The 27,260-nt window shown below is 37.9% G+C and overlaps 1 long non-coding RNA gene across 1 annotated transcript; it reads left to right on the forward strand.

Annotated features, from left to right (window-relative positions):
• Window positions 1-371: 371 nt before the first annotated feature.
• LOC107515164 lies at window positions 372-27,260 on the forward strand. Its single transcript, XR_001597957.2, has 4 exons — window positions 372-486; window positions 819-976; window positions 9,306-9,461; window positions 26,273-27,260. It is a non-coding gene; the product is annotated as an uncharacterized LOC107515164 (long non-coding RNA).

Consider the following 27,260-nt stretch of genomic DNA (forward strand, 5'->3'; position numbering starts at 1 on the left):
CCAGTGAGGTTTCTTGGTTTCAGGTCGTGGAGCGCTGGTCCTCTTGATGGGAAGTCCTGTGAACTAAATAAACATAGTACAGAGAAGATAGTTTTTTTTCTGTTCCACTTGGCATCTGGTGGCTCTAAGGCTGGGAGCTGGAATCATTTGAAGCTTCATTCACTCACATGTCTGGTAGGTGATGCTGGATATTGGCTGGAGGCCTCACTTTCTCTCCAGGTGGGCCTTTCCATCTGGTCTCTTCATGTGATAAGTTTGGGTTTTCTCACAGCTGTCCCAGAGCAAACATCCTGACGAGCAAGATACCTGGAAGCTAACCTCTTTCTGTGAGTTGGCCTCAGAAGTCACTGAGCATTACTCTGCTGCACTCTATTGGTAGGGGCAGAGACCCAAGCTCTGTCCAGATTCAAGTGGAGAAGCTCCAGCTCCATCCTCAGTAAGAGAAGCCTCCAAGTCACATTGTAAGAAGAACAGGTGTGATAAAAGGTATTGTTGTGGTGATTTAGAGAAATGCAATCTGCTGGAATAAGCTGCCTTGCAAATCAGTGATCATTGCAGTTAGCAGTGCTGTAGAAGGGATTCTACTATGGACAGAAATGACCTGTGAGGTCTCTTCCAGTTCTCAGATTCTATGATACTCTGAAAAGGTCATTTGAATCCAGGTAATCTGAAGACTTCAGGAAGCTGAATTGTATAGCCTTGTGACATATAAGAAAAAGGGCAGGAGAAATAGGATGTGTAGATAAATTGAAGGTGCCAAGAATGAAGTCCTTGGATGGCCTGTGTCCCATTATCAATATGACCCCATCTGTTAACAGGAACAAAGGGTCGTGACCTCAACCAGAGTCCAGAGGTATACTGTCCAGGCTGGTGAGGAAAGTGATGGCTTATGTAGGAGTTTATGCTAAATACTAAAAACACAGTGAACCTGAAAGCATAAGTGGAACAGGGGTTGTACCCTCTGCTGGCCCAGAATGTAAGTACATACAAAAAGCTGTGAATGTTTAGACTCATAAGAGTTAAATGTGATTGTATGTGTGAATGGGTTTCATAAACTGTAAAGTGGTGTGTAAAAGTTGTTTATTGTGTTGGGGCTTCCATTCATACAGCAGAGACTCTTGTAAACAAAGCTGAACCCTCTCCTGCTCTCTGTCCCACACATGGATTGCTTACCCTAGGTCAGATCATCTTCCCATGGAGTGGTTTGTCTGTGTGCATTTCCTGTGAGACCCTTTCTTAACATTCTTAATCTCTCGGTTTATAAAAATATTGTCTCCTAACCATTGGCAGGGGATGTATCAGTGGACACAGCCTCAGAGTGTATTGCTCTGGGTCTGCTCGTCGTCTCTTATCATATCCTCTTCTCATCAGTTTTTCAAAATCAGGCACTTTTTCTGCTTCCCTACACTGGGCTGGCTTCCAACAGTGCCTTGCTCTGGGGCAGGATTGTACTGGCAAATGCATAATTCAGTGGTTTGTACTTTGCATCTATTAACCATGGCACCAAAAGCAGAATGACACAATAGTGAGGCTTTTGCTTAGATAATGTTTTTCATGAGTAAAGCTTAACATTCAAACCAATTTATAGTTCCTTTGCATAGTAGAAAGTATCTTAATAGTCTTTTAATAGATGACTCGATGGAAACACATACATTATAAGGTTAATGTCACTGCAAATTATTACAGCAAGTCCAATTCAAGGGTCTTAACTCTCCATATCTAAATTTTGCTGTTAGATTATGCATGGTACATAGTAGGTATTTAAAAATATCCATTGAACTTTATTATATTATCAATAGGCAATTAAATGAAATGCAACTTCAAGGCTTTTTTTAAAATCCAAGATTGACTTAAAACAGACTCATTCAACTGGTTTGAAAATCTCTGGCAGAATAGCAATCATTATGTTTCCTTTGGATAAATGATGACAGCCAGATAAGTTCTCAACTAAATATTGTTTATATCATATTTTATTTGCCCTTATGTTATTTTTGGAAGTAGAGATAGAACTACTGTGGTAAATCCTTATTTCTTTTCAAATCTTACACTTAAATATATTTTAAAAAGTAAAGATACTCAGTATTCTATTTGTTCACAGAACAAGCCTGGGGACTCTCTTGCTATAGATAGTATTCCCATTTAAAAGATAGGAGTCAAAAGACTAGAAGAGATTCATTGGGAATTAGAGCTTAGGCTCATTCTCTGTTTCAGTTTTCTTTCTATTAATTACTTATTACCTAATAAAATAATAAGACTATGGAAACTATTTATTGAGCATTTATTATATTCCAGGTCCTGTGCTAAGCACTTGGCTCATATAGCTCATATAATTTTCACAACTCTTGAAATGATGCTATTATTTGTGTCATTTTACAAATGAATAAACTCAGGCTCAGAGAATTTGGGTAACTTGTGACAAAGAAGTTAGTAGGTAAAAGAGATGAATTTTAAAACCATGCAAAAGTACTTAACCACAGTGCTGTACAGTTTCTTATGCTAGATAACACAGAAAAAAACTGGAGGTAATGGGAAAGTGTGGGTAGAAGAAATGAACATTTTTTATCTAAAAAATCATTTTAAATTCTAAAATTAAGATTCAGCCATTATGTAAATGATACGCTTACTCTTGTAAAGTTAAATCTGCCCCCCTGCCCTCCATCGCATCGTTACAGACCAGTTGATATTCAAGTTGGAAGGAATGTGCTCTGGGGTAGATTTATATTTTATAAGATGAAATAGGCCATTTTCATGCCCCATTCACTCAGGCCTGTTTTTTATCTGTAGCCTGGTAACGCCTAAGTGTCTGTCCATTCAAGGATATCATCCAACTTGAACAGGCCAGCCGGTGTAAACCACACTTTCCAGTTGCCTGGTTATCATTACTAATGTATTAGAATGCTCTCTGAGAACATCTGCATCTTTCAACGCAGTGAGCCACAATTTCTTATTCAATCTCTTGTCTCTAGAAATTAGGCTTCTTGTTTAATATGATCCTTCTCCTTTGCCTCATGCTAGGCCTTCAGGGTTTCCATTGCAGGTTGTGTATCTGCTACTCTATTTGATGCTAAAGGAAGTGATGGGGAACTTTGATTAGTAAAGTTTCTTTAAGAGCTCCTCAGTCCTGATCTGCAGTAAAACAAAATTTTGGGAAACATCAAATGAATCCAGGACCATAACTCAGTCTGACTCTGAGAGGTCAAGTTTATATACATATCATACCTTGATCCAAGTGTCAAGTTGATCAAAGAAAGACCAAGCCCATGAGTTCCACCATTATGATACTCTGCCCTACTTAACTTTCTGTCACAGTGCTGAGGATCACATGACAACTAATTTTCTAAGTCTGAGACTCTATGATATGTTGAAATCAACATTGATGCTGGTTTAAAAAAACAAAATGAAATTTATGACTGGTTACAAAAAGAACTATCCTTCCACTTTTGCTTTCTGAACCTAAAACTATGACTTGGATCCAGACACTTTCATTTCTTGAGGATAGGTTGAAAATTCCTTTAAATTGCTTCTTACCTAAATCAGGAATTTTCAATGGCTTCTAATCACTTGCCATTCCATGTTATGTGTAATCACACCTTACAAATAACTTTATATAAGAATAAATGTGAACTGGGGTTGCTATTGTCCAAATGTTTGTGTGCCCTCAAATCATGCTGAAATCCTAACCCCTAAAGATGATGGTATAAGGAGGCAGGTCCTTTGGAAGATGCTTAGATCATGAGGGTGGAGCCTTCATAAATGAGATTAGTTTTGTTTATTTTTAAAGAGAAATCACAGATATTCTCTCACCTCTTTCATCATATGAGGACACCATAAGAAATCCGTGACCCAGAAGAAGACTTACTTGATTGTGTCGGCACCTTAATCTTGGACTTTCAACCTCCAGAACAATGAGAAATAATACATTTCTGTTGTTTTAGTAAATTTAACATATAATAAATAAATAAATTTCTCTTGTTTATAAGCTACTTAGTCTTTGCTATTTAATAGCAGCCTGAACTGACTAAAACAGGGTTTGTTTATTTTTACCACCATCTTCAAGGAACCTAAAATTTTCTATGACTTGTGATCCTCAGTGATCTGCCATAGTAATTTTTTTCAAAGTTATAATGGTTCTCTTTGGCTAAAGTGAAGAAATGCCATTTGGTTTCTTGTCACTAGTTTTTTTCTTTGCAGCTTTTAACACCGGTGATTAGTCATTTGAATCTTGAAACAAAAATTTTCCAAGCAAATTGTGCCCCCCTGTTTGTCCTCTGGTTCTCTCCCACCTTTCTGATTTTTCCACCTCATAAGGGGACCTCAGCTCTTATTTCTCCAAAATTTTACCCCGAGAGTATTTCCCCAGTCTTGGGTTCCAGTACTATTACTGTGTAGGTCACTTTCAAATCTGCCTGTCTAGCTTCGTCCTATATCCTCTATCCTGACATGTTCTTAAGATCAGCATTTACTAAGTCTAACCCATCATTTCTTCCCCTAAATAGTTTCATCCTGATTTTTCCATTTTGGAGAAAAATTAAGATGTAAAGTTTAAGTGGGTATGAATTGATATGGTAGTAGATAAAACTGGAAGAAGAGAATATACTTTTAAAATCATTCCAAGAAATAAATATAGGGATTAATGACTGACGAGGTGTAAGGAATAATTCGAAGATAAAGTAACTACTGTTAACAAGCTCAGTGTCTCTGCAACAGGCTTTGTATCATTTTGAACTCCATTTTTTTTTCATGCCTTCCCTTCTTTCCCCAACTAGCCAAAGTACTTTTTTTTAAACTACTCTTTTTCATTTTTATCCTCTACCAAGTCCATCATAGCTATAGGCTAAGTAAATATTTGTTACAAGAATGAATAAATGCAATAAATAAATGGATCTCATTTTCAACCTTTCCTAAGGAGATTGATGGGAAATTCCAAGGGCTGCCAGCAGCTCTGAATGCTCATTCTCTCAATTCAAGGCTCCGCTGACAACTTTTGGAAGCTGTTGTTGTTCCTGATTTGTGATGGGAATCTAAAATTCACATGATTCTTTCATCAACCACCTGGTCTACGTCAGAACTCTCTCAGAAGCACAATCATTTTAGGTCATGCTTGATTAATCTCTGCTGAGAGGCCTGAGACTCTTCTGCCATTTCCAGCTCTATTCATCCCTTTACCAGGGCACTTTGTGGCCCTGTGGTAGACAGAATGACAGCCCCCCCCGCCCCCCTCCCAGTGGCTACATTCTTATCCAGTAACCTGTGAATGTTAGTTTACATGGCAAATGGATTTAGCAGATGTGATTAACAATTTGAGATGGGAAGTATCCTGGATTAACTGGGTGAACTCATTGTAAGTGCAACCATCTTAATAAGGGAAAGAGGAAGGCAGAGGATCAGAGGAAAAGAACAATAATGGAAGCCAGGTCGAAGTGATATTGCTGAAAGGGAACTACAAGCCAAGGAAGGCAAGCCTCTAGAATCTGGAAAAGGCAAGAAACAGATTTTCCCCTGGAGCTTCCAAAAGAATTCAGCCATGCTGGCACATAGATTTTAACCCTGTAAGTCTCATTTTTGGACTTCTGACCTTTAGAACTGTAAGATAATAGATTTGTGTTGTTTTAAGCCTCTAAGTTTGTGATCATTTGTTACAGCAGCTGTAAGAATCTACTAATCCCCTAAACCAAACATTCTTCATTACTCTATTATCCTGTTCATTGCCTAAAACTCACCCTTCTGTTCTTCCATTTTCACCTTAGACTTTCATCCCCAGACTGCACTGCGCTTCCTCTGCTGATCTAATCTCCCACTGATCTTCTCCTTTTCAGACCTTTCCACTAAGTTCTCTAGGCTTTTTGTCACATTGCACATAAACTCCCCTGTGTTTTCAGGCTCTCCATAAATGCATCCACTAACTGCTGGCTTTAACTGTAAAATGCTCTTTCCTGAGAATACCAATACCCCTGAAATTTCCTCAAGAAGATGCCTTTATTTTTTGTACATTCCTTATATCTCACTCTCAAAAGTATACAGCTTCCCAAATATTATACTTCTATCCTTGTGTAAAAATCCCTAATCCTTATAGATTACTCATGACATTTGGCCGTATCACTCTTGACTTCTGGTCACTCTCATCTTCTAGCCTCATGGTAACTTCCCCTCATCTACTGAAGATTTTAAACCCGGATCACTTAATTGGATCTCTGCACCAAGCTCTGCTGTCATCTTGGGGGATTTGAAAATTCTTAAGAATAATCTATCCTATCCAACCCATTTCTTGATCTCTCATATTCCGATAACCTTCACCTCCACTTCAGCTATTAATTGCCAAAGTCACACTCTGGGCCTTCTGATCACTTAGATTTCTCCACCTCTGAAATCCTGCATTTGAAGAGACAATAAATAATCGAGCTAAAATAAATAAATAACCAGAATGTATTATCTAACCCCGCCACAATCTACTCCAAAAAAAAAAAAAAAAAAAAACGCTTGTTCTTCCTCTCACAATGCCTAGCAGTACTACCCACTCATGTGCCCAAGACAGACACAGGAGTACTGTCTTCAATTCTACCTCTGCCTTCAAATCTCCACAACCAATCAATCACCATAAACTCCTGTCAAGTTTACCTCTATCTATGAAACCTGTTCTTTTCTCTCCAGCTGCATCATCACTATACTAACTAATCTTTCCTTTGGATTACTGCTGATCTCTAATTGTTCTCTCTCCAACTGATTCTCTAATACTTACCAAACTCAATTCTTTTCAGGTTCTGGATGATCTTTCTGAAAGATGTGATGATTATGTTACTTCTCTGCTTAAAATCCTTCAAGAGTTTCCTATTGCCTTTGTATGAAGTCCATCTAAATATATCCTTAAAGACTGACTGCTCCTTACCCAGGTACCTTCACCTGGTGTACCTGCCACATGCCATCTCTTCTCCCCTTCCACCCTAAACACACTCATTCTAAAGACCTGAACTACTTTGAGTTTTCCCATCTAATATTGCCATCGGTATGACCTCCAAGCTTTTCTACTTGCTAATGTTTCACACCTTTACTTATCTGATGACATCCTTCAGATCTTAGCTAGCCTATTGCTTTTTCTGAAAAGCCTTGCTTTATTCCCCATCCTACATCCTCTTCTCATGATTGAGAGGGGTCTCTTTCCATGGAGCATTCTGTACTTATGCCTATTTTGGCACTTGTCACACTCTACTGCAAATATCTCATTTATCTATCCAACTAGTTCATAAACGTGAGGAATGACCATATCTTTTATAGTCTTGAAGCCTCAATGTATGACACAATTAGTAATTTTTACTGAAGCAACAAATTAACTAAGTATAGATTCGTGTTTCTAAATACACTCCCTTTTATTATCTTCATTAATTTGAGGCTTCTTACAGCTATCCTAATTGGAGCTAAGCTTCAACATCTAAATTAAATGTCTTGATAAATGTTTGCTAGGTGGTTCGTTTTGTCTGTTCACATTAGTGAATATGCTTCTTTTCATGATCTGTATTTGACCCACACTGCCTTATGGATATGGAGTTCTAATCCATCCATCCATCATCGATGCTGTCTTAAACCATCCCCAACCACCCGCGGACTTCCTATGCATCCTGTTCTAGCTCAAGCAGCCCAAATAGCACAGGTGTCTGTGTGATTGCTGAAAAACTCCAACTCCACTATTACCAAAAACCCTATTTACCATCAGAGAAGTAAGAAAACAACTCATAATTTGTTCCTTGATCAGATTTAAACTCAATGTGCCTGGAGAGTGGCTGGAAACCACCTGTACAGTCTACTGTAATCTCAGCTATTCTACAAAATGGAAATTCAAAATTTTCTTATCCAACCACAAACAGAATGGAGATTACTGAGAAACTCTGAGGGAACCATTTTAATTACATAATAATGAGATTAATGTCAATCCTTCCCTACATAGAATGAGGTAGCCCTAAACCTTTCTAAGACGACTCCCTTTCCCTGCAAAAATATCCCAAGACTCTTACATAACACATGTTGTGCTGTTTGTAGATGACAAAGAAACTCTTATGAATTCATTGGTGCTATAAAATAAATGTATTTATTGTTAGTCACAGAAGCAATTTACATACTTTTGAAAAATTATAGTACATGCATGTGTAAAACTTGCAATAACTGTAATATTTCTCAGGCTTGAGAACTGCCCATAGTTTGAGAACTTTTTCAGTTAGAAAACCATTACTCCTTAATCCATTCTATCACTAACATTCTCTGATACTATCAGTTTAGGTAATTTCCACTGACAAGTTAGACAAGAGCTTCTTATTCTACTTAATTCAGCATTTCCTAAATTGTGTACTATAAAGATCTAATTGTTGACTGGAAAGTATTTTGGGACAAATAAATTTGGGAAATGTACATAATATTGTCCTCTTAGAGATGCTTCATCTGTATAACCCTATTAAAGTCTAAGAAATAGTACAGTAAAGAAATTTGTTTATATTATTTAATTCAGCATCTCCCGAACTTATTTGTCCATGGAGCAGTTTTCCCCCCTATTAATAGGAATATACCTATTAATATATCATGGAGCATTGATTTGAGAAAACACAATTTATAAACATTTTGCTAGTGGGTGGGGCACTATCAGCCAAGGGAATAGAAGATCCAAGAGTGTTGCATCCACTGGTTATTACAGGCATTGTGTATTCACCCTTCTGTGGGGGCTAAGACTGAAAAGATGTGCAAAACAGTTTGAAAGATTTTGACTCAGAGGTGTGGCTACCCATGCAAATCACTTACTCACTGTACCAAATTTGAGGCATTGTAGAGACACTGAAAAATCCATTTAGCTTCCCAGATTACAGTGTTGTTGTAAATCTCTTGTCCTAAAGACATAACCATGATCTGCTATTTCTCAGACCCTTAAAAAGTAAAATTCATACAAGGGTGCTGATTCTACACCAGCAAAGAGAAGCACCACTATACTGTACTGTAAGGATAGGTAACTTCTAGTGTGGTGCGATGAATTTTCTGCACAAATGCCTGCTTCTTCCTTGGCATTCCAGCATGCCTTGGCCAGAATAAGAGCAAAGGGTCTCCATCACATTCCTGTTTAGCACAGACATGTTTAGTATCCAAGGCAGGCTGGAGAGATGAGAAAATTCTTCTGGGCATAGCCGTAAGGTCAACAAATTGGAAAAAGCCACAACTCACCCTTGGGAAGGATTAAATACGCTGACATCCTCCAAATTGATTTACCTAGATCAGACCACATGTTAATGAGGCAGGCAAGTTACTCTAACTCATTGTTACTCTTCTAAATGCAGAGACTTTTTCACATTAAAGAGGCGGGACCATGGATTCAAATGGCTTGTCATTCAACCTACTTGGGACAGTATCCTCAGAATCATTTTTGATTGTTGTCATTCAAACTGCACCAAAAAGAACTGGACACTCAAAAAGGATGGCTCCCATGGAACGAAGTGAGTTTCTTCCCCTGTTACCTGTATCTTTGAATAGAAGTATGTAAATGCTGTTAGCTGGAAAAGTATAAACACTTAGTCTTCTTCTAGGTACAGACATTTCTCAGTGCTCTAAGGGTTTCTATTATTTGAAGAATCCCCTTGAAAATGTCTCACTCTCTGGGTTTAAATGGACACCTCAGCGATACTGGTTTACTGTAGATGTGATTTATACCACAGATGTAAGACCTACAGATCTCAACTTGTCTGAATTGTGAGTTGAAAAGGGAAGATTTCTTAATGGCTTCACCTATCCATGAACTTTATCTGTATCAAAAAGTAAAGTCTATGCTTATACAAAAGCAATATTTGGTGTATTTATATAACTCATACACACACAGTTTTTTGTAATAATTATCTAAGAAGTTTCCCTAATAGGTAAAGGAATATACAAATTGAAGGGCCAGGCAGTAAATATCTTAGGCTTTGTAAGCCATATGATCCGTTATAACTTGTCAACTCTGCCATTGTGCTGAGAAATCAGCCATTGACAATGTGTAAATGAATGTGTGCAGAGTATTCCAATAAATTTTTATTGATGAACAACACTGAAATTTGAATTTTATATGAACTTTATGTCACAAAATATTAGTCTTGAAAATTTTTTTTCAACAATTACGAAATGTAAAAACCATTCTTCACTGGCAGGATTATACTAAAACAGATGATGGGCTGCATTTGGCCCACAGCCCAGTTTATTGACTTCGCTTTAACCTGTAGCTTTGAAATTAAGACACATAAACTCTTTGTTTGCTTTTCATTTTGAAGCTTTTTATCAACATGAACCCATTCCACCAGATTTGATGAGATCATTGGAACCATGAAAATACACACAAAACAACTATCACGATGTGCACATACTAGGAATTTCAGATTTTGTTTTAGACTTAGAATACCAGAAGAAAAAAGTCAAGAGACATCAAGACTATGTTCCTTACAATATGTACTTTGAGGAAGATTGCTGTGACTTGTACTTTTACTGCTCTTAGAGTCAAGCTTTTCTCCAGAAGAATATTTCTAGATTCATAACGGATTGGGAAGTTTGCTTTCTAACAAATGAATACTCATTATTCATAGTCATAGAAAACTCCATAATAAAAATTATTTTTTAGACTACATGGAAAATGCATAAGACCACAGATTACTTCTAGTTCAAAAAAGACTGCCATTTAAAACCGGAGATTTAAAAAACCTTCTTTCGTGAATCTATAGCCATTACATAAAAATTTTTCTGTTGGCAAATCAAATATTAAATAAAACTCTTGACTCTTCGGCTAGGAAGCTTAGAGTTTAACCCTGCATGTAGATTCAGGGTGAAGCAAAGGTCTCTAATTCTAAATATTTATTGGTAAATATTGCTCCATCAGCTACTTGGAAATCAGTTGCCATCAGATTGGGTAAAGCCTGCTAACTAAACAAAGCAGCAGTTAGGACTCCAGTCAGAAAACAGCCTCTGTTTTTCTCATCCTGGTGCCTATGCCGTGTCAGTGTGTCCTTGGCCTCAATCCTACCACCCTTCGTCATCTTTAGAATAAAATATCTTTGGCTTGCAAAGCAATATCGGTGAGTTTATTAATATATTTTGTGACAAGCTTGCTATGAACTGCGGGTCACACAGGTGTTTATTCTCTGAGCAGGCCCCATATCTGTGACTGTAGCTTCTTTGAGTCCGATGGCTTGTGGGCAGGTAACTCAAAGCAGCACCCCTGTAGCTTCTTTTTAATGGGAATATGAACACTGAGAGTAAAGCCGTGGACTTACAACGCTTTCTTAAAGCAAATTCAGCTCTTTAAAGAAAAATAACAATTCTTTGCCTTCAAATTCCTCTCCGTTGCCCCCAGTCCACACCCCCAAATCAGACAGGCCAGATGTTTGTGAAAACTACAGTTTCCGCAATCAAAAGTACAACATTTACCATAGCTTTTATCAAAGATTTCAATTCCCCTCATCTTAGGAAAATGACCCTTTTATTTTGTTGTGGACATAAAATTATGGCCCTGGGAAAATTGGAAGCATTTCTGTTCAGGGAAATCAATTTTCTCACTGCCATATATGATCAACATGTCACAGCCATCACCCAGATAATAATAGTAAAGTACAAGTAAAATAGCTGGTAATACTGGCTTTAAAGGTAGAAGAAGATAGAAGCAAGATAACACCCCCCACCCTAGTTTAAAGCATGTTTGCCAAAAGAAAAAAAAAAGATGAAGAAAAATGTCTAAGGGTTATTTTTCTTTAATTTTCTTCCTTCCCGCCCCACTTTCTTCCCTTTACTCGTGCTTTCTGGCGTATAAGTATTTTATTTTGTGTACCAATCAGCCAAAGCATTAATGAAACTGTAGAGATGTGTGTTCTTCCTGGAAAAGAGTAAGCACTTTATGTGTAAACCACTCTGGCTCCTTTTCAATCATCCTGTTAATGGGTGGCTAATTGTCAAAAGATGTGACCAGAGTGAGATGACCCAAGAGTGTGTTTAGGTGGGAGGCAACAGGGAAAGTATAGAAGCAGCTTCTTAATTTGGATCCTGCAAACAAAAGGAAACATCAAATCTGACCTCGCTACTGGAGTGTTAATGGCTTTCTCCCCATCACCCCCTGCCACTTAGCATCTTTTGTGCCCCACCCTGGGAAGCTTCCCGGCAGAAGTGTGCATTAGCCGAACTCTACAGTTACAAAATGCTGCTTACTACAGACAAGGGGGAAAAACCTTCGGAGTGATTAAATGTTCTTTGGACAAACACATCCACAGCCATAAAAGTGCCGTTTTTATTTCAGGCAGGCCTCTCAGTGATGTCCCTGCTGTGACTACCAGCACAAAGGAGTGTTGTGCCTAGAATGTCACTAAAGCCCTTCAATGAGGATCCAGACGTTATTGCTCTTGATAGGAAAGTTGGCCCCGCACGAGAATACAGGAAGCTAAAACTGTGTTAATTCGGGCCCAGACCATAGGGAGAAAACAGCAGACAAGATTTTGGCAAGATTTCAAATATTTTAAATAAGTTAATCATCTGCAAACAAGCAAAAGCAAACCCACAAAACCAACTACTTGTTTTAGAATGAAAATGAGCAAAAAGTGAGAATGAGAAGAAAAATTAACCCATGAAATCTAGGCTAAGGGAATCTCACAGAAAAGATAAATATGTCTGCACAAAGATGTTCATAGAAGTATTATTTAGAATTGAAAACAACCTATACATCTAGCAACACAGGATTTAAAGAGATAAACTACAGCACGTACGTTTGGTAATACATTTGGCAGCTGTTAAAAAGACTGGTTTTAGAAAAAAGAAATAATACTTAAAGAAATATGAAAAAGTATGCTATGGGTTTAAGTAAAAAATAATAAGCAAAAGAAATCACGGCTATGGAAAAATGCATGCTCAGGAAAACATACCAAAAATAATATTATAGTTTTATTAAGACAATAGTATTATAAGTGAAATATGTTTTCCCTTCTATTCCAAATGGCATTGATTTGGATATTGTATTGATTAAAAACAAAACAAAACAATAGAAACTAAACAGAAATAAGCACAGGGAAGCTTTTTTTGGGTGGGCAAGAATAAGAGAACTTTTTTCAAATTTTATTAGAATTTCTTAATACCACCTTTATCCAGTGCCCAGGTGGTAAATTAGGAATAAAAGGACCCAATGGGCTCATTCTAGCCCAGAGGAGGCCGTTTCACCCTGCGGCTGACAGCAATGCCCTCGGCACTCTGCCAACTCAGTTTTCAGAACACCCCACATCTCTGTGCTGTTGATTTCCACTGAGAGAGACAGTGACATAGAATTTGGAGATCCTAGACAATGCCTAATGCTCGATGACATGTAAGTAAATAATATCTGTACTCGAAGGGGGAGAAAAAGCTGATTTTTTTCTCCCCATTCATTTTACAACTTTTTTTCTCAAACCTGCTTTTTATACACTGGGTATGTGAATAGTTCATCTGCAAGTTTATTTTTAGCTAAGTCTCTCTCTCTCTCTCTCTCTCTCTCTCAAAGGACAAAGGTTGTCTGATGTATCCATATCCCAGCCCATTTCCCATTCACACTTCCCAAAATGGGTGGGTTATCTTCAGGCCAGGATGCAGGTCCTATGTAAGGAAAATGTCCCTCCTTGTAGGGGAGACTCGGGTGCATGTTGGCCCACTTAGCACTGTGGCTGGTGAGGCTCTCAGCTCTCTAGACAGCCGAATAGACCATATGTTGGAAAAGATCAAACTCAGTGGCTTATTGGAGTGGAATGGTTGGAAGAGAGGTGTTCAAAGAACACTTCCTGTCAGTTAGTAAAAGCACATCGATAAAAATAAATCAATGCCCACTTGTTTTCTAGGAATCTGTTTCATATTCAGCAAAGGCTCCCATTATGCCGCATTTCTGATCGAGTAAACTAGAAAAGTCGTTTTAAGCTAGAATAAAATATCCTTAAGAAGAGCATTACTCTGAAGTGCTGAATCTTCCTGTATGCACCAAAATGTAGAGCATTGATAAATTCTGCTATAAACAAATAAAAATATTCTGTGACTTATTTGAGAGGTGTATTGTGAAGGAATTGCATTGGATTGGATAATCTGAATTTGATTCTTGACTTATTCATTGACCATCTGTGTGGCTTTGATTGTCTTCCCCTACTAGGACCTTAGCTTTATTAAATGTAAAATAAAAGAGTTGAACCAGATGAGGGGACTCTACATGGCACATAGATCACCACGCATCTATGCAATGCTTATAACAGACATAGCCAATCAATTGTGGCTCTTTCCTGCTGATCCCGGCTGAGCCCTCAGAATCATTCACTCAACAGTGCTCCTGGCAGCCATTACTAATTGACAAGTTTAGATATAATGGATAAAACTTTCCCATTACAGGACAAAATGAGTTCCTAGGTCCTTGACCCTCCATAACCCTACAAACTCTTTCTCAACCCTCAGAAGAACAAATTAAGACCTCTTTCATTAGCTATCTAGGCACTCAAGTTTATTGACACTCTGTAGGCCCCAGATTAACTTTGCTCTAGACTTACCTCTAAGCAGCTCTATATTTCAAGAATTATTGTGTTACAAGTACCTGTTTATGCAAATACTGTTTCCTTTTTCAGTAGCCCATTTGTACCAATGACAGATAGCAAATGTTTCTTTGTCTGGCATGAGTTACCTGGCAATCCCCACCACACTTATCCTATATGCAATGGTAAGAGAGTATGCATTATTAATTCTTCTAAGTGCAGGATGATATTCATTAATTTGTAATTTTAATGGTTGACATATAATGTTATACATAATTTTATTTTCTCCCCAAATCCATAATAAAACAGAGCCATATTGACCCCTTCTATAGATCTGTCATATGTTTCAGAATCCACCTGAACTGCTGCATAAAATGCTGCATAATTAACTATGAAAACACATACCACATCCTTGTTCCCAAACCCGAGGTTGCTCTGCTGTCTCATTGGGTCCAGACTCATTGTGCCTTATCAGCTTGTTATTTGTTGGATTTATCACTGTGCTCTCATGTTTCATTATTTATCTTTACATTTTTACTCCATTTAGAGAGAGATCTGCTTGCTGTCTTTTTGTCCCCTAACCAGGATGAGAATGAGGCAAGTGAGGAGATGACAAAATTTAGAAAGTCACCCTCTCGGAGTCTTGTTGAGTGTCTCCTTAAAATTTGCACCATAGGCAGCTCACTTGCCTTATTCTAATTCTGGCCTTATCTTATAGCATCAACTAAAAATAAATATGTTTTCTTTACTGCTTTTCAGCTCTTCAAAGCTGGTTCATATGCATGATCTAATCTTATCCTCTCTGCCATTAGAAATGCCGATGTTATTATTTTTCCCATTCTACAAGGGGGAGAAAAATCTGAATTTCAGAAAAGTTAAAGTTAGCAAGTGTCATAGAACTCGATATCAAATCTTCTGAATCTGAACAGACTATTCTTTCCAGGAGAATGAGATTAAACCCCACTTTCTGTGCTCTGAGACAAGGCATGCCTTTCTCGTCCTTCAAAATTCACATTTAACTAAACATTTTAGTTCTAATTATTTAATCTATTTAAAAATTTCCCCACACCCACATATTGTTTCTCATTTGTTTTACAAATGTCCATAATGTTATTATCTCTTATTGTTTTTTTGATGGGATCTTCTTTTGTTAATAGATTGGAAACTCTTTGGGGTGTAAACAATGTATAATAAATAAAAACATATATTTTTATAGAGCCTGAACTTGTCAATAGACTTTGCGAGAGATTGAGAGATTTGTTTTATAACCAAGTTTTATAGATAAGGAAACTGAGTGAAAAGGATTGATGATGATGGCTAACATTTGTTGAAGATATCAATGTTGCAAGGACTGTGCTAAATACTGAATAGGCAAAATATCCACGAATTTCATAATAATCCAATAAAATAGTTATTATTATCTACATTTTAAAGATGAAAAAACAATGCTTTAAGAATAACAGCAAACTGCATAAGGTCATAGCACTTGTAAGTGTCTGGGCTAGGATTCAAACCCAGATCTGACTCTAAAACCCAGGCACTGGAGTGGTCAGTTCAGGGCTGCAGAACCGGTGAAAGGTCAAGTTAGAACCTGAGCCTGATAGTTCTGACTCCAATCTAGTTCCTTTTTTCATTGTCCTACTCTGCTTTTAATTTTCATGAAATAATGTAGGCATTTAATATATTTTTATTTTAAGTGAACTGATATTGTATTAAGAATATTTTAGTCTATGTTTACTTTAATGATTTAAATATCTTCTTACGCGAAATTAAAGCTTAAGTAAAAACATTACCAGTCTCTGCATCTGGTACTTGGTTATGGAATAAATGTAGTGTCTTTGTAGCATGCAAATATGAAGATGGCTCAGTAGGGTGTAGTCTTCATGCCTGTGCCTTGCAGATTGAGAAGCATAACAGGGCTTGTGATAATCGAGTGCTAGTGGATCCCTAAGAGCATAAGGGAAGTGTGTTGAGGGAACAGTATAGCACAGAAATGGAGAATAAGCAGCATGACTAATTTATCTCAGCCTTCTTTCCTGTGGGGCTCTGCAGTGGCCTCATGAGCACAAAACTCCAGGTGGCTACTACCCATTTACCAGAGCTGGCTCTGGAGAGAAAACTTATTACACATCATCAGCTATAGATAGGAAGAGACTAGTTCTTAACCCTGGAAGTGCTACTTATTGGCTGAGCAACACTGAGCAAGTTACTTAACCTTGAAGATCCTCAATCACATCATTATTAAACAGAGGTAATGATAGCACCTTCTTTCCAAAGTTGTTGTGAGGGCTAAAATGAGATACGTATAGCACAGGACCTATATGGACATTACTTACCTTGAAAAGACAATAGAGAAAATGTCTCTTTAATTCCCCTTTCTGATTGCAAAATCATCCAGAAAATAAGCAATAATTTATAAAATTCCAATATCCACCCCAGCCTTTTTTTTTTTAAGTTCCTGAGCTTTTCATACAATTTTTCTTTTTAAATGTGTGATACCATCAGTTCATGAAATTTCTAGTCAGCCAGACTAGGTTTGAGTTACAACTCTCTCATTTACTTGGTGACTATATGTAAATTGCTAAATTTTCTGAGCTTTGGTCTTGTCATCTAAAAATGAGAATAACATGATCTATACTATTGTAAGATTTAAAAAAGACAAAGCATATAAGCCATAGATCTCTTGGTAAATATTTATGGTAATCATTCCTGCAAAGCAGGTCCCTAAGGGCCACCTGTGCCCAGTCCAGTGAAAGGAGACATCTGGCCATGACACTGCACTTTGAGCTTGTCCTGTTTAGTGTGGCCATTGTGCTAGCTGCTGTTGACCTAACGCTGATGAGGTTACCCAGTTTTTGTCCTTGGCTATTTCCTGGACCTTGTGCAATATCTCCTGATTTGCAGCTAGATCCCCGCAGGTCGTGTAACTAGTCTCAGCAGAAGTGGTTATGCTTTAACTCCCTTTCATACTCAGTGTTATGAACTATCAAGTTGAAAGAGACTGACGGGACTGGGGGGTCAGAGTTGGGGAATATCAGGAAATCTGCTCTACCTGATCTTTTGCATCAGATTCAATAAGCATCGATTACTTACCATACACCAGTCTCCGAGGGTATACATAGGACATGCCCTCTGCCTCAGGGAGCACAGAGCTTGGTGATGCAGTGAGAATAAATTTTCACTTATACAAACAGTTACAGAAAAACTAAGTTAAATATAACAAGAGATTCCTTCAAGAAATGTAAGTGTGCACATGCCAATTTCAAGGAGAATACAAATATGTTTACTCGAAAGATCCCTTTGGACTTGAAAGAAAAAAAACATATTTTTTTAAGGAATAGTACAACTAATAGCTACCAAGACATATGCAGACTTTAATATGTAAGCATATAATTTTTATTAAATATATATGAACATTAAAAATGAAAAATTATGCCGTGTATATATACCCACATGTATACATACCATAATTGTAGAACTCAGTGAACTTTTACAAACTGGACACACTTATGAAATAGTACACAAATAAGAAACAGAACCTTATCAGCGCCCCAGAACCCCCCCTTCATGTCTCTCTAGTTGCCGTCTCCACTATATGTAACCAATAGCTTATATTTAATAGCGTGGAATACATTTTTGTGTCTTTGTTGTTTCTATAAATAGAACCATATAGGGTAGTATACAGATTTTTAAAACACTTTTCCATCAAATTTCAATTCATTATTTGATACTTTCTTCCTGAAACTAAGCCAGCAAAGGTTGATTCAGTGTGAATCAAAAAGTATCCTCAGGCTTGCATAAAAATTGCCAACTCTTTCTTCACAGCATGATGGTTTTTTTGTACCTGGATGTTCTGATCTTGCAGGTTACACTTTAGAATGTGAACTCATTCATTTGAAAATACTTTATTTGATTGAGGGCCAGGCACTTGCTTCCCAGCAACACAGTTTAAGTAAATGCCCAAGTCAGACAGTCAACATTACTGTCTCAAAAATCTTTCATTCTGACATATTATCACACATTTGTCATTAGGGAAGTGCATACTCACATATGTCCATAAATATTTGGTCTTGGTAGACCTAGGTTGACCTGCTTGAGAATCAGAAGGGGGAAAAAATCTTATCTCTGTCCTTGGAAAAGGTACAATTAAATGAAGGGAAAGTTTGAATGTGGCCTCTGAGAGACTTTGTTTCCCTGAAAACAAAATCATTTTGCTTTAGTCAATCAATAACTCTACACGGTAAATGTGAATCTTAGGCTTGGAAAGAGGTTATCGGCCATAACATTTCTTAACACTTTCATAATGTTATCAGGAATTAAAAGGTAACATTTATCAAATATTTACAAGTTACATGGCACACAGCACAGTGTAAACATATGAATCTGATAATATTCAAGCTGCAGTTTTAAAACAGATCCAAAAATATCTCAAAAATGTTTGCCCTTCAATGATGCATTCTCCACCATGTAAAAATTTAACTATTGAGATGCTCTAATGACACGTGGAATGAGTCCCACAAGGAGGAAGGTATCTCAGGTGAAAGGTCAATACCAAAACAGATAAAAGAGATTGTATTAGGCAGGTTATGCCAACCAGGAAGGAAACACATTTTCTAAATGAACAGAGCAAAAAATAACTATTATATAATGGAAAATGTGAGACAAATATTATTTACTTCAGTTGATTACATATGAAAGGTGCATACTAAACCACACAAAAAAGAAATAGTCTATTTTCTTGTGGTCGCTTTTATTCTCCTTTTTGTTGTTAGTAGCATTTCTCCAGGTTGTATGGGATCAGAAACTTCATTTATCTTTCTCCCTCCCCAGGCCCCTGGAACTTTGCCTATATTTAAGCCTCATTCAGTTCAGATCCTCCATCTCCACTTTCCTTGTAGTGAATCCTCTATTCTACCAATTAGAGATAGTATAGAAAAAGGAGGAGGAGGAAGGAAGAAAGAATGGAAGAAGTGTAAGTTTGCAGGCCACAGTCTTAAAGAATCAAAAAGAAGGTGAGTAGGTGAAAAAGAAGAGTTGCACAGACCCTACACCCCAGTCTCCCCACTGCCCTTTTTCCTGGAGATCTTAATGGCCCAGGACACTGTTATCCAGTCCATGCCCTGCATGCTGCTGCTATCTTTCATTTCTGGGCCAGGTGTGAGGGCCAGAGGCCGGGCAGAACTGGAGCGAGTTTGCTGAAGGGTATGGTGTAGCTGCAGTGAGCGATCCAAAGGATTTAAAACAATACAGTAAGACTTTCCAAAAAGAAATATTTTATAAAGTACATTTTGTTGGCAGAACATTTGTTTCTTTGTTTTCAGAGTTGAAAAGTATTTACATTGTGAATTTCTTAGCTTTTTAAATCTGAGAGCTGTATTTAATTCTACTGTGGTAGCAGATGACAGCTGGAAATTCAAGGTTGCATTGCAAGGGTAATTAGAAATAAGGCTCAGATGACCTTACAGAAAGAGTACTAAAAAAAAAAAAAGTTTCTTCTTAAAATATAAGTGATTTTTTTTTTTTATCAAATATGAGAAGAATTGAGGTGCAAAGAGAGCCAGAATTTGAATATCACAAGACATTGGGCGTCTACAGAACAGGCATAGGTCATTTTTATTTCAGCATTTTGTGTGTTAAATAAATAGTGCAAGTTGTAAAATATAATTATTTATTCTTATTTACATGCATAACAATGACACAAACAACATCATAAGCTTTTAAAATTAGGCTGTAGAAAATAAATCAGACTCCATTAAATTGGCATTTTAATGGATATTCACCCTGTATAAATATGAGTGGAGAAAAGGAGAGCCTTATAATTAATTGACTCCCTGCCCCAGGCACCCAAACATCTTTCTGCAATTCTGGATTTGTCCCTCCAGGATACTACTGCCAAAATGATCAACACAGGTCCCAAAATAACAATTTATTCTGCCCAAAGGACATTGTGCCCTCAGTCTCCTGGCCAGATGAATTGGCACAATTACATCCTTCTCTCTTGCTTTTTCCCTCAGGATATCCTAGGTGTCAGGGCTTTACATGTTGCGATGATTCAGAGCAAAAAATCCGCTAAGAGGGAAGACAGTGCTACAAGCGTCTTCTTAGATTCTTAGGTCCAAACTGATGGAGCGAAACACAAATCCTCCATTGGTTTGTTTCCTTCAAAACTTTGCTGCCCCCTCAGGCACATCCACAGATCAAGTGGAGAGCTAAATCCTTTCCTGACTCCTGACACAAATATATTGGCACCAACCAACAACGGCCTCAAATTAGCCAGTTTCAAGTATTCTTTTCCACCTGCTCCTCTCCCCCCAAGAGTTAGTGACTTAAAGACCATTGTGCAAATGCCAGCTTAGTCTGTTGAGCTACAGTTCTCTCTCTGAAGTAGTCTAATAGAGAGAAAAACATACATTTATTTTTGCTCAAGGAAATAAAACTCTGTTCAACATGGTTTCTGATGATTACCTCTAATTTGCTTTGCCTCTTTTGCCTTAAAACTCTTCTCTCAGTACTTTCCTTTGGTGAGAGCTGTTTTTTTTTTTTTTAATGTTCCTTTTACTCATTTTTCTTTCCGAGTCAGGCTCACTGAGCTCTGCGTGAATAAACCCTTTCATCAGGAAACCCCACAGCTCTCCCTGAGGATGTTTGGGAACAGGTGCGTGTCTGCTGCAAAAGCGTTTCCCAATGTAAATAAGCTCAAGGTGGGGTTCTTAACAAAGAGCTGGAAGTTGGAAGAGGAAGGTGGTCATTCCCTCAAACAGAAGCTCAACATCCTGTCCCCCTGAGGTCCCCACAGCCTGTTAGGATGAGCAATGCTAGCCTAACACACAGGTAGACACTTGACCAGTGCTTCTGACCTTCGAGTGCTTCCTGTTAGAGAATTATTCACCACCAATATTTAATTGTCATTTTAAAAAGCTAATGCTATTTCTTGCTACAGGGAGTGGGGAGGAGCGGGGGAGGGGAGCGGAGAAAAAAGAGGATTGAAAGATTATTCCCAAAGAAAATGAAAAAGAGGATGCATTTACATAAGAATTCCTCAGTAGTTCTTTAACATTAAAATCTTATTTACAAAATTTTGCAACAAAACACAAACAGGCCACTTTACCCAATGCCCATTTCGTTTCTGGGACACTTACTAAGAGGGACATAGCTTTCTATTGAACTTTAAATTTTAATGATGATTAATTGGTTTGAAGGATCACCTTCATTTTCCAATTGCTCATTTGTCCATTCATTAATTCAATATTATTGTGTGCCAACTACATGTCATGTGTGACGATAGGCCCCAGAGAAACAACAATTAGCCAAACCAGGCACCTATATTTCTCTGTGGAGATGGTGAAAGAGACACTAATCAACTAATCACACAAATAAACATAAAATTACTAAGCCCTGCAAGGAGAGGGACATGGGACTATGCAAAGTTATAATAAGGTTTTTTGGCCTAATAAGGAAAATCAGGGAATACTTATCTGAGAAAGTGTCTATTGAGCTTGGATATAGAGGAGTAGTACTGAAGGAACTGAAGGTGTGGCTGGATTGGACGGTGAGGATGAACAGCAGGTAAGATGAAGCAGAAACAGACTTTCAGGGACAGGATCATGCAGGCACTCATTAAGAATCCTGTGAAGGCTTAGGCTTTAGCCTGAGAGCAATGTAAAGCCGTCGAAGGGTTTTTATAGGAAAATGATATGATGACATGATACAATACAATATGACATAACATGTGATATGACATGATATGACATAATGTGATCAGGTTGGATCTCTCTGCTGTATGTTGATGATGGCAAGAAAAGAAGTATAAGCAAGCTTCAGTGAACTGAAAGACATCGGAAAGCTGATTGGTAGAGATTATTTCATTCAGAAATCTTTACGCGTTAATTCAATCAGTCCGATACTTATGAGGTAAATCAGATCCCGTTTTTTGTCTGACACACCATATAATTCTTCTGGCGGGCCCTATTTACCTTTTCCCACTCTCCTCCTAATAGCCCCTTACCTCCGTTTATTCTACAGAAGATTTTGTTCTACCACTTACAAGCCAAAATCACTTAGCTAACCTGTCTTAGAGTGTTTATTTGTAACTAGGCTAATTATAGCCTCTAGGCTTTCCTCTTGGTGTTGGTTTTAATGAGTATAATCTACAGTAATAGGTATGAACATGCTTGGTACACCGGAATACATAACATCAATGTAGATTGGCATGATTGCAATGCTCATATGTGTGATGTCCGCCTTGTCTGGGAGTTAACAGTGTTGGTATGAATATTTTGGCAGAAAAAAAGATTCAGATGGATACTCATCAAATTCCTAGCCAATGCAACATTTAATTCAGAAACAAAAGAAAGACAAGGCTGAAGAGGGGATTAGGATGACTGCATATCCACATCCTCAGGTCCCTGGATGCCACAAGGCCGCACTCCAATCCATTCACCATGCTGAAAAGGCATGTGTAACAGCAGCAGGTGGAACTCACTCCCTCACAATGCATCCGTTCACAACTGCGAGGAACTGGAAAGGCTCTAAGAACTGAGAGATGGCATTGCTCTCCTTCGGGGACACTGGCAGGAAAGAGCCTCTAGTCTCCCCAGAAGAACCAAGAGAGCTATGCTTACCCTCTAACTTCTGTTAGTGCAAGCAAATTAGGACTTGATCAAGCCAACTTACTTTATGGGGTGGGGGTGGAAACTCAGGAATGAAGGTAGGTAGCAGAGAAGTCAGGGAAGAGAAAAGAAAATGAAAGTATATCAAACTTGTAACAGTTTTTCATTCAAATTCCGTGGGAGACCAAACTACCACAGGACTCAGAGCCTCTCAAATATCTCTGTTCTTTGTCCTTTTGTCCCTTCCTCAGTAATTTTGACATAGTCTCTGATGTCTTTGAGAGAAAGAGCCCTACTCATATTCCAGGGATGGGGGCAGGCAGTCATAAGCTTGTTTGTGCAGATGAGAGTGGAGAAAAGAAGGAAGGTGTCAGGAGCATCTCCTCCATCTATGAGCACTGCTTCCAACACACCAAGAATTAGTCCTAACTTTACGACACTCTAGGTCTCTCCTGTTTCAAATGGTATTGGAAAAGTCCTCCACAAATGCAAGCAGTAAATTCTAATGAATGATAACCCTGTCTAGATATTCCTTTTCTCTCTCAATAAGGTAGAACTCTCTAGAGAAAGTTGTGAGAGGGTGCTCAAGGAACCCAAACCATGTTTTAGGATGTTTCAATTTGAAAACAGAAAGGGCCCTTAGGGTCTGAGAAGGTAAGACCCTGAGGATCCCACTTTCTGTCTCTCGAAGAGACTTTAGGATCTGTGTTTGTGACTGTGTATATGTGGCAGGGAGTGTTGCACATTCACCTTTGTAAGAGATGGGGAATGTGAAGAGGAGCTGAGGAATCTTCTGGAAGTTTGGATGGTTTATCAAATCCAATAAACATTCACCAACATGAGTGTAGTTTAAGATAGTCTTGAAGATGGGTAAGACTTAAGAGGCTAGGATAAGGTTGAGAATTGGCAAGACATTGTAGGTAGAAAAATTAGCCAGAGTAAGAAAAGCGAAGTATGAAAATTCAGGACTTAGACAAAAATTCCAGTCATTCAGTATGGCTGTGTGTATTTCTGATCTGGCAATAGAGAAAAGATAAGATTGGAAATCTTAAGTACAGTCAAATTATAGAAGGTCTGGAAAGCCAGTCAAAAAAGGTGAGAGGACCCTTTATTCAATTATTCCAGGAATATTTACTGAGTATAGCTATGTGCGAGGCAGAGTTCCAGATGATTGGAATACATCATGGAACAAAAAAGATGAACATTCTTGCCCTTCTGGGATTTACATTCCCGGGATGATAATCCACTATTATCTGCCATTGGCTCTTAATGTTCATGACCGGATTTAACGTTTACAACAAACCTATGACGTTGGTACTATTACTAACCTGCTTTTACACATGGGAAAATTAAGGCATAGGAAGATTAAACATGTTGTCCAAGATCACACTGTTAGTAAATGTCTACAGTTGCTTTCAACTATTGTATTACATTAGTTGTTAGAGCTGAGAATTTGAAGGTGGTGTATTCGGCAAGTGGGGCTGGTGAGAAGTCAGCAATTATAGGACTTCAGAGATCAGGTGTCTTGATCAGCTGTGGCTACCACAACAAAATACCGCAGACTGGGTGACTCAAAACAGGCTTTTATTTCTCACAGTTCTGGGTGCTGGAACCTGAGATTAGGGTGCAGCATGGTCAGATTTTCTTCCTGGATTGCAGACAACCATTTTCTTGCTGTGTCCTCACATGGCCTTGCGCCTTGGTGTAAGAGCATGGAGAGAGAGCCATCTCCCTCTCTCCCTTACTCTTCTCCTTGTCAAACCACTTTTGTATAATTGACATACAAAAAGTTCTGCATACATACTTAATGTATGCAACTCAATGAGTTTGGGGGAAAGTATGCATCCATGAAATCATCAGCACATTCTATGCCATAAACATATTCACTGCCTCCAAAAGTTTCTTCCCACCCTATTATTTATTTATTTATTTATTTATTTATTTGTTTGTTTGTTTGTTTGTTTGTTTGTTTTTGTGTGTGCGTGCATGTGTGTGAGAGAGATAAGAACACTTAATTGAAATAGTCAAACTCATAGAATCAGAGAGTGGAATGGTGGTTGCCAGGAGTTGGAGGAGGGTGAAATGGGGGAGGTATTAGTCAAAATGCATAAAGTTTTAGTTATGCCAGAAGAATAAGTCCTAGAAATCTACTTTATTGTGTAGTGCCTATAGTTAAAAATACTGTATTGTATACTTAAAATTTTGCTAAGAGATTAGATCTTATATTAAGTGTTTTCTTCCTCTTTTTATAAGGCCTCAGTCCTATAAGATTAAGACCCACCCCCCTTATGATCTTATTTAACCTTAATTACTTCTTAAGGCCTTATCTCCAAATATAGTCACATTGGGGATTAGAGCTCCAACATATGAATTTGGGGGGATGGGGAATTGAGTTCATAGTACTAGGCAACATTAAGATTTTTAAAAATTCTCCATAGTAATTGTCCATGCTTGCTACCTACATATGTTTCCTTAAAACCTTGGGTCTACCTTCTCTGTACTACATTACGCTGCCTAACAGCTGCCCACACCTCAGCCTCAGTGTCTGACCAAGTCCTGAAGGCTCTGCACCCTGGAGAGGATGCTTTCAGCCTAAATAGGATGTAACTGAGGTAAAGAGGAAGGCAGGCTCATCCTGTGCCTGAGGCCCCACGGGGGGGAGGAAAGACTGGCAGGGCTATCTGGGTGCTAGGAAACAACTTTCTGCTCTAAAGAAAACCAGTCTGGAAAGGAGATGCAGAGAAGGAAAGTTTGGGTAGAGGATTTATCTAAGTCAGTTTAAGAAAAATACATTTTTAGAGTTTTGTTTGTTTTTTTTTTAAGAACTTTCAGGGAGAAACAGGGTAGAGAATTTCCCAGGGTGGAATTAGTTATTTTGGAGAAATTAAAATGCATTGTCCACATGGGGAGAGCTAAGCTTTTTTTTCATAGTTACCTTCCATGGACTTGCTTTTTTAAATGTCTTTATTTTCTCATTCATTTCTTCATGGTCTGCTATGAGCATGGTTCTGTGTAAGAGCTGAGGGAAATATGTTTGAAATTGCTGTGACAAGCTTTCGGAAAGTGCCATGAAAGAGGAATCTATGGCTAAAATTATGAGAATACATTGGTTGGGTGGTTTATTAAGTACATTTTCATCTTTCTATCCCATCTATCTAGTCTTCTGGAGAGAGCCGTGAAGAGTTTGGATGCCTAGAAACTGACCAATTCCTCGGGTGATAAGAATAGTGAGCATTAAGGCATTCTATCACTTGGATCCTGTATACCAACAGCTCTGTAAGAAAGGTAAATCAAAGTAGAAACTAAATTCAACAGTTTATATTTATACAAATTAATGCATTTTCTCTTAAACTCATACTACGTAACACAGAAACATGGACCTGATATGAATTGTCCATTATTAGTGAGCTAATATTTGTCTCTCGAAACTCTAATATTTCATCTTTGCTTTCAAATGCTCTCAAATTCTACATTTAATTGAGTAGTTTCTCTACACTCAGAAAATTCATATATGTTAAATAATTTGATCTCCATGATGATTCCCTAAGATGTGGTTATTTTCATGTTACAAGTGGGGAAACGGAAGCCCACTTGTAACATTTTATGCCTTGTAAGTAAACGAGGACTGGGCCCACTTATGTTCATCGTGCCTCCAGGGCTCAGTAAAGTGTCTGATACACAGTAGTGCTCAGTATTTTTTGTGGAATTAGTAAAAAGTAACAGAGCCAGATCTCGGACTCAGATGTTTAGCTCTCGTGATAGCAAATATCAGAATGATTTCTCATTTGGTAATAATAGATAATTATTTCCCTCCCTTTGGCACTAGTATTGAAGCATGATAGATACTTTACAATATCTATTTGGATTTCTCTACCTTTTTTAATAACACAGGAAATATGCTAACTATATGAGAATTGGGATGTACAATGAACAATAAGGCCAACAAATCTACTTGGAATCAATTCACTCAGAAACACCTGTCTGTATTCTATGATGTCCTTTGCTCTAATAAAATCTGTATTCTGTTTCTTAAATAAAAGGGGTGTCCTTCTTCAATTGTTCAGTGGAAAGAACAAATTTAGGTGATTTGCTGCTAACCAGCAATGTGGCCTTCTAGTGCCTCCTTGTAAAAGGGAAGGCGATCTCT

Source organism: Rousettus aegyptiacus, unplaced genomic scaffold, assembly GCF_014176215.1.
Source record: "Rousettus aegyptiacus isolate mRouAeg1 unplaced genomic scaffold, mRouAeg1.p scaffold_m13_p_3, whole genome shotgun sequence".
Classification (NCBI taxonomy): Eukaryota; Metazoa; Chordata; class Mammalia; order Chiroptera; family Pteropodidae; genus Rousettus; species Rousettus aegyptiacus.